We start from the raw sequence: 8522 nt of genomic DNA, 5'->3' as shown, positions 1-8522 counted from the left end.
TGAGATGAAAAGAGGAATTCTTGATTTAAGGAATATAAGAACAGAATTCTGAGGCAGATTTCTTGGGAGCAGAAATAGCAGGAAAGGTCAAAGTAACCTTGAACCTGAAATAGTTAAACAAATATTGATATCATAATTGTAGCAAAAACAAGATTATAGACTTGGCTTGAGATTTTCCATAATAAATTTGAGTTGTCCAGCTCATAACAGAATAGTTCTTATATTGAATAATGTAGCTAAAAGTTAGGTGAGTATAAGTCTGTAACCCAGAGTATAATGTCCTTTGGGTCCCTTTCAGGCTTGTAAGAGTGCACATGGTTTAGTGAATATTTATACACCTCTACTCATTTCTTTGCAGTCATGACTATGATAAATTGGGAAAATAGTGATAATTCTAGTGATTCAGACTTGGTTCTAGAGTTCTAATGACATGTGAATTTTAGTATGGCCTTTTGAGAGACTGCACATGATATTCTTGTAGGCATGAGTGGTGAGGGAAAGTGATGAGGTTGGAAGAAAACAGGTTCTGGAGTCAGTTTGCCTTGGTTAGAGTCCTGGCTCAGCTACTTACTGATGGTACAACTTTGGGAAAGTTACTTAAACTCTGTGTGACTCAGTTTTCTAATCTGTAAAATGGGGATGACAATATTACATCCTCATGGGTTGTTGTGATCATTAAGTGAAGCAACACATAGGGTTCTTGGAGCTGTTTTCAACACACAGAGAGTTCAAACCATATTTGACAATAAAATACTCAGATGGACTTAACGCCCAGATCCCAATAGTGTTAAATCTATGTGAAAGGTCTGTTTCTTGACCAAGATATATAATGATAAATAGGGTTGGATACAGATAACATGTTAATTGAAATTTATTGATGAGAAAATACTGGGAATATCATTGACATACAAAATTGAAGATATTGACTGAAAGATAATCCTAGGTGGTTAAAACTACAGGGGGAAAAATCTGAGAATGTTATATTTAAGATAGAAATTTTTCCAACATCAAAGTAAAAGAATGAATTATTTTTAAAAATCTTTACAAGCTCAATATTGAAAAGGTGCAAATAAATAAAAGTATATGTAGGAAAGATTTAAAGAAGAGTTTTGGTCGACTGCAAATATAATGAGTCAGTGACATAGTGAAGATGTCCACCAAACTAACTAATAGCATAGATACAGTGTCCAGAACATGGGAGGTAAGAGTTTTGCTTTACTCTGTGCTTGTCAGGCCACATCTAGAATAATACACACAGTTCTTTAAGAGAAATACATTTGAAAACCATGATATATAAGGGAGTCCTATAAAAATTAAAGAAGTTTAGCTCTGTAAAAAAGAGATTTCAGGGTAAAATGATATTTGCCTAACTTAAAGAACTCTAAATTAAATAACAATTAGACTTATTTTATGCAGCTCTCGAAAGCATATTTTATATATGATTAATGAACGAGGCTTAGGGGAAAGTATTTTCCATTTTAATATGTCAATTTCTGTCTTCTCAAATGCCACCCAGTTTCTAAACCAATGTTGTTTAAGTCAGAAAGTGTATTAAGATTTCTGCTTGAATGACGAGTGCATTTTAGAATAGTGAGCCTACCATATTCTTTTAAGTGTCTGGCACACCTGACATGAGCTCTGAGTAAGTTTATGCCCTCCTAGTGGTTTTTCAGGGAACCCAGTGTCTATTCTGTCTTTTGGTAACAATACCTTGATGTACCTTTGATGTACCCCTCCCACAGTCTCAATTCGCTGTGTTTTTTATGAGGTCGACTCAACAACATACCCTGGGTATGGGCACTGTGATTGGCTTAGGGATGATCATATGTCCCAATTTTGTCCAGTAACACTTAGACACAGAATATTATGTTTGAATTGCTGGAAGAAGATAATTGTGTCTTCCTTAACTCTCCCCCACCCCCATCACACACATACACACAAAATGTACTTGTCTGGGAAGCTACTGTTTTTTCATTAAATCTTTGACAGAAGCCAACAAGAAAGAGAGCAGAATTAAGATGTTTTCTTAGAGTGGGTCCTAGTAATATAATTTGAAACTCTGGTACTAGTATAACCATGGATATTTAACTTTTGTGAGCCAACGAATTCCCTTTTTTATTTATTTTTAAATTTGCTTAAACTTATATGTTGAAATAATTATAAATTCACATAAAATTGCAAAAATTGTACAGAGAGATTCCTTGTACCCATCACCCAGCTTCTCTCAATGGTGACATCTTACATAATTATAGTGCATTATCAAAACCAGGAAATTGATTGGTATAGTAGAATTAACCAAACTATAGACCTTGCTCAAATTTTACTGTATTTTGCATGCACTCATTATTTTATGCTGTTGTGTGTAAGTCTATGTTATTTTTCCATATGTATAGATTTATATAACCATCATTATAATCAACATAAAGAACCATCATTACATCATTACATCCCTACAAAGCGACTCTCTCATGCTGCCTCCTTTCTAATCATGCTCTTAATCCATGGCAACCACTTGTGCATTCTCTTTCTCTATAATTTTGTCATTCTGAGAACATTATATAAATGGAATCAGACAGTATGTAACTTTTTGAGATCGGTTCCCCTTTTATTAAAGCCTTTTGAGATTAGATCCCTTTTGCATTAAATATTTATTATTTATTTAGGTCTTGTGTCACTTCCATCTATGTTCCAGTTGCATTAATCCTCAAGGCAGAATTTTTTTTTTAAACCTCTATTGTGTTTGCTCATTCAGTGTAACTGAAATTCCTGCTCTGCTTCTTTAGTTAGCTTCAGTCCCCCCACCGGAAATGAAATCTTACCCCGAAATCCAGCTGTGTGTCTGAGAGCTCAACTGGCTTGGCTCTTCCCCGCCTCCTGCCTCCCCCTTAGGAGCTGCAGCTCTCAAACATCCAACCAGTGTATGGAATCCTAGAAAGTCATAGGCCAGTTGTCAGCTTAACACTGTCACTTTTCAAAGTTCAATTTTGGCAACTCTTAGTAAAGTATGATTTCTGAATTTTTGAATAGATTCTTTTCACAAGAAGAAATAGGAAAACTTAATTGAATAGCCCTATATCTGTTAATGAAAAATGAATTCAAACATAAAAGAAAATCCCAGGGTCATATCCCATCCCCAGTAAATATTATTATTAAACATATAAGAAAGAGATAGGAGGAGAGAACATTTTCCAACTTGTCTGTAACATCAACACAAACTTGATAATGAGTTCTAAAAACGACATCATGAAAAATATTATGGAGTCATATTCCTTGTGAATATAGATGCAAAAATATTTAACAAAATAGCAAATTGAATCCAGCAATATTTATATACAAACATAAAAATATATCATGAACAGGTTGGATATGTTCCATCAATATAAAGTTGGTTTAATATTTGAAAATCAAACAAACTCACTACGTTAACATAACAAAAAGTAAAATACATGAGCATCTTGATAGATACAGAAAAAGTATTAAAAAAACATTCAACTGCCATTCATGATAAATGAATGTACTCAGTATACAAGGAAGAGAAAGATTTTCAATCTCATAAGGGACATTTATGAAAAACCTATAGTTAACACACTTAATGGTAAAAAATGGAACATTTCCACTTCAAGATTGAGAAATGTGGTGAATATGTTTACTTTTGCTACCTCTATTCAACACTGAGTTGGAAATACTAGTGTGAGGTAAGGAAAAGAAATAAAAGACCATTCAGATTAAAACAAAAGAAGTAAAATTGTCATTATACACAGATCACATTATGTTTATGTAGAAAACCCCCAATACTAATTCCCAAAGGAATCTTAAAAGAAAACCTACTAGAACAGTGAACTTAGCACAGAATACAAAGTTAATACACAAAAATTAATTGTATTTCTATGTATTAGCAACAGAAAACTAGGAAATCAAATTTAAAACACAGCATTCAAGGACAGGAAATACTTAACAAAACATATGAAAATCCTTCTACTATAAACTACAAAATATTGATGAGAAAAGAGGGACGACCAGAATAAATGAAGAGATACATAATGTTTGTGCATGTTCGTGCATTATAAGACAAATTGTTAAGAAACCAATTCTTCAAAATGTCTGTATAGGTTCTATGTAATTATCTTCAAAAGCCAATTAGTATTTTTTATATAAATCAGAGCCTGGCTTTAGAATTTATAGGAAATACAAAGATTCTAGAATTGACAAAACAATCTTGAAGAAGAACAAAGTTGTTAGACCTTCACTTCCTGATTTCAAGACTTAAAGTTATAGCAGTCAGGACAGTATGGTATTAAAATAAGTACACACAAGGTGATCAGAATAGAAAGTCTAGAAATATAAAGATGTATTAACAGTCAGTTTTTGTTTTTTGTTTTTTTCCCCAGGAGAAACAGCTTTATTTGGACTGAGAGTTGGAGAGTGAGAGCAGGACCTGAGATAGCATCCTGAGCTAAGAGGTAGAGATCAGTTTCCAAAATGGCAGTCAGAGCTCATCAGCCAAATGGACTCCACTTCCCAGCAGCCTTGCAGTGAGCGCAATCAATAAAAGGCCTGCTGGGAAATGTTTATTTGCCACTAAATCATCCAAGCATGCCACAATTACAAGAAAGGTACAGGTCGTTTTTTTCTTTCCATAATTAAATTTCCACAGCATCTCCCCAATCATAAGTATTACAAAAGAAAGTAAAAAAATCACATTTTACAGATCTTAGACTTGTCTCAGCATTTTCCTCAAATCTCACCATCTTCAAAATATAGTTCTGAAAAATTCACCAGCTAAAAGTTTTATCTAAGCAGTGGGAAGACAGCCTTTGCTAGCCCATGGCAATTCTTCTCCCGTTTTCCCTAGCCAGTTAGGGTTGAACAGCAGAGAGAGGCTTAGATTGCAGGGATGGCGGGGGGAGGGACACAAGGGCTAATTTCCCCCAGTACAAGATGGCATCTGAAACTTGATGGGAGAGCAGAACTGGAGAGACTTCAGGGAAGGGTTCAGGCCCTGTATTCAGTCAGAGTCACTGCTGGAAGAGGAAGAGCAGGAGGAGGAAAGCTTGCCATGTTTGTGGTGTTTCTGCTTCTTTTTATGAGCTTTTTAAATTTTCTTTTGCATCTTCTTGTCAATCACCATTCCTGGTCCTACCTTGCCAGGAGTCAACGGATTCACAGGACACATGCCAGGGGCAGGTGGTGGGTATTGAGGGGGGTCCCAGGGACCTGAGGGTTGGCATCCTGATACCCTTGTTGTGGCACAGAATGACAGGGCCCACCAGGGGGAAAGGCTGGATTCCCCTGGGGTGCTCCTGGGGGAGTGGGAAAGGGGTCTGGAGGAAAGGTAGGGGTGGCAGGTGGTAGATGGGCAGGATTGCAACCTCCAGGGTACCCGACATTAGGGGAGTGTGGATATGGCCCTGGCTGCCCGGCATTGGGGTTCCATATGTTCAGGTATTTCCTCCAGCCCAGGAATGGAAAAAGAAGGAAACTGAGGAATCCAGGTGTCCTGTCACCTTTACACCACTGCTTCAACAGTCAGTTTTGAACAAAGGTAACAATATAATTCAATGGGGGAGAGAAAAGTTCCTGACCAAGTGGATATCCATATGGAAAAAACAAAAACAAACCCCAAAACTTTGATTCCCCTTGCACTTCACTCACATACATATTTTATTCAAGAAGGATCATAGGCATAAATATAAAGCTAAAACTATATGTCTTATAGACAAAATACATGAGAAATTTTTCAAGAACTTTGGGTAGGCAAAGATTTCTCAGGTAAGACACAGAAGGCAAAAACCATACAAGAAAATATTTATAAATTATAGTTCATCAACTTAAAAATTTTGTTATCAAAAGAAATAGTTAACATAAATGAAAAGGTAAGCCAAAAAATGGGAGAAAATATTATAGTATATATGTATCTAATAAAAGACATATCTAGTATATATAAAGAATATGGAAGGGTATAATATAAGAATATATATAACATATAAATAATATAGAAAGAACTCCTATAACTCAATACTAAAAAGACAAATAACCCAATTAAAAAATGAGCAGAGCTTTAAACAACAAGACAAATATGCAAGTAGCCAATAAGCACAAGAAAAAGTGCTCAATTTTATTAGTTCTCAGGGAAATTCTAATTAAAACTGCCATGAGATACCATTTCCCACCTTTAGAATGGCTAAGATTAAAAGTGTTTTTAGGGATGTAATGTACAGCATATTGACTATAATTAATAATACTCTATTGCAGGGCTTCCCTGGTGGTGCAGTGGTTAAGAATCTGCCTGCTAATGCAGGGGACATGGGTTCGAGCCCTGGTCCGGGAAGATCCCACATGCCACGGAGCAACTAAGCCCTGTGCACCACAACTACTGAGCCTCCACTCTACAGCCTGCGACCCACAACTACTGAGCCCGCGCGCCACAACTACTGAAACCCGCGCACCTAGGGGCCGTGCTCCACAATAAGAGAAGCCACCACCGTGAGAAGCCTGCACACCGCAACCAAGAGTAGCCCCTGCTCGCCACAACTAGAGAAACCCCGTGCGCAGCAACAAAGACCCAATTCAGGCAAAAATAAAAATAAATAAAATAAAAAAAAATACTCTATTGTATATTTGAATGTTGCTAAGAATAGAACTTAAAAGTTCTCATCACAAGAAAAAAATATGTTAACTATGTTTGGTGATGGATGTTAACTAGACTTATTGTGATGCTCATTTCACAACATATACAGATATCAAATCATTATATTATATACCTGAAACCAATATAATGTTATATGTCAATTATATCTCAATTTTTAAAAAAGTGTTTGTAATGGTATGGAACAATTAGAACCCTCAGAGATTGATAACTGGGAGTACAAAATGGTGCAACCGCTTTAGAAAAGAGTTGTCTAGTTTCTTGAAAAGCTAAAAATAAATCCTAGCAATTCTACTTCTAGAAAAAAATAAAAATTTGAAAAAGACTTGTATAGAATGCTCATAACAACCTCTTTTGTAATAAATAAAAACTGAAAGCATCCCAAATATTCATCAGCTGGGAAATGGACAAATTGTGACATAGTCACAGAGTGGAACACAACTGAGCAATAAAGATAACTGAACTGCTGATACATGCAACAAAATGGGTAAATCACATGAACATAATTTTGAATGAAAATAAAACAGACTCAAAAGAGTATATACTCTGTAATTGTATGTAGATACTGTTCAAGGACAAGGAAGACCCTTGCTGTGGTGAAAGAAACCATGGTAGGCTCAGTGCTAGGATTAGGAAGACCTGACTGGAAGCCAGCAGGAGGGAACTCTATCTTGATTGAGGCACTCAATACTTGGGTATATATGTATTCATCAAAATTCATTACACCTAAGATATGTGGTATTACTGTCATTTAAATTATATATCAATAAAAAATTGAAACCTAAGAAAAAGTTTTCTCAAATACTGACAACTTCCTAAATCAGTACATATTCAATGTATATCTTTAGACACACTGTGATTTGTATTTTTGCCTGTCTATTTTGAATACCATTCTTCTTTATACCAACGTCAGTTCCCCAAGGTTTAGTACCTCCCAGTTCCAACCTTTCTCCATTTCTAACTGGTCGTCTGTTGAGGTCTCAGACTATTTCAACAATAATTCTGCCCAAGTAATAGAAATAAGGACTCATTAGCTATAACTAAGTGTATAGAAACTTACTTGCAAGTGTGATGAGTTCCCCATTACACTGGATATTCAATAAGGTCAGATAGTCATTTTATTCAGTAGATGTTTTGTAATACCTGTTATATGCCTGTTGCTGTCCTAGGCATTTAGTTGTATAGCTTCAATAAATCAGGAGTTAATAGCTTGCAGCTGTACTTTTAAAATTTAGTCTTTTTCTTTTTCTTGCATTTCTTAGCTGCAATGATGATTGTACTTACATATACAATGGGAATAAAACCACAGGGCAGGGTTTTCGTCCTGGTCATTTTTATGATCAGCAGTTCCTTCAAAGTGACCAATTTACTGGTAATTTACATCATTTTTGGGAACAAGACAAATGAATCAATCTCATTATATTCTTTGTCACATACCGGCATGATCTATGATTGTGAAAAATTTTTGTATAAAATACTTCACTGAAACCAGAAAAAAAATCACTATCTTCAATGTAAACTCTTCACATTAGGTCATGTGTTATTCATCTGATAAAATGAATCAGAATATTTTCATTCATAAATGCAATATAGCTAAAATAAACACAAAGCTGTCAAAATCTACAATAAAATATGTAGGGTCTCCCCTCTATTTTGTTAATTCAGAAATATTTTATATTTCTTTGGATGTATACATACTATATTTATCTAATCTATTCTTGTCTTGAAATCAAAGATATTATAAAGTATAGGCTTTTATTATTGCTACAACTATTAAATTAATCTACTAATAAGTTCTGTGATAAAATTCATTACTTAACTTATTCAAATAATCAGAGCTGTCAAAATTATCAACTTAGTAAGCAAAACCTTTGTT

General features: G+C 35.0%; 1 pseudogene; it reads right to left on the bottom strand.

Annotated features, from left to right (window-relative positions):
* Positions 1-5005: 5005 nt before the first annotated feature.
* Positions 5006-8089, bottom strand: LOC115803466 (proline-rich protein 13 pseudogene; annotated as a pseudogene).
* Between the last annotated feature and the right edge of the window lie 433 nt (positions 8090-8522).

Source organism: Delphinapterus leucas, chromosome 11 (genome assembly GCF_059928025.1).
Source record: "Delphinapterus leucas isolate spDelLeu-1000000601 "Yukka" chromosome 11, BTC_Dleu_Yukka2, whole genome shotgun sequence".
Taxonomy (NCBI): domain Eukaryota; kingdom Metazoa; phylum Chordata; class Mammalia; order Artiodactyla; family Monodontidae; genus Delphinapterus; species Delphinapterus leucas.
The sequence above is the reverse complement of the archived record's forward strand: the minus strand, read 5'-3'. Positions and strand labels throughout refer to the sequence as shown.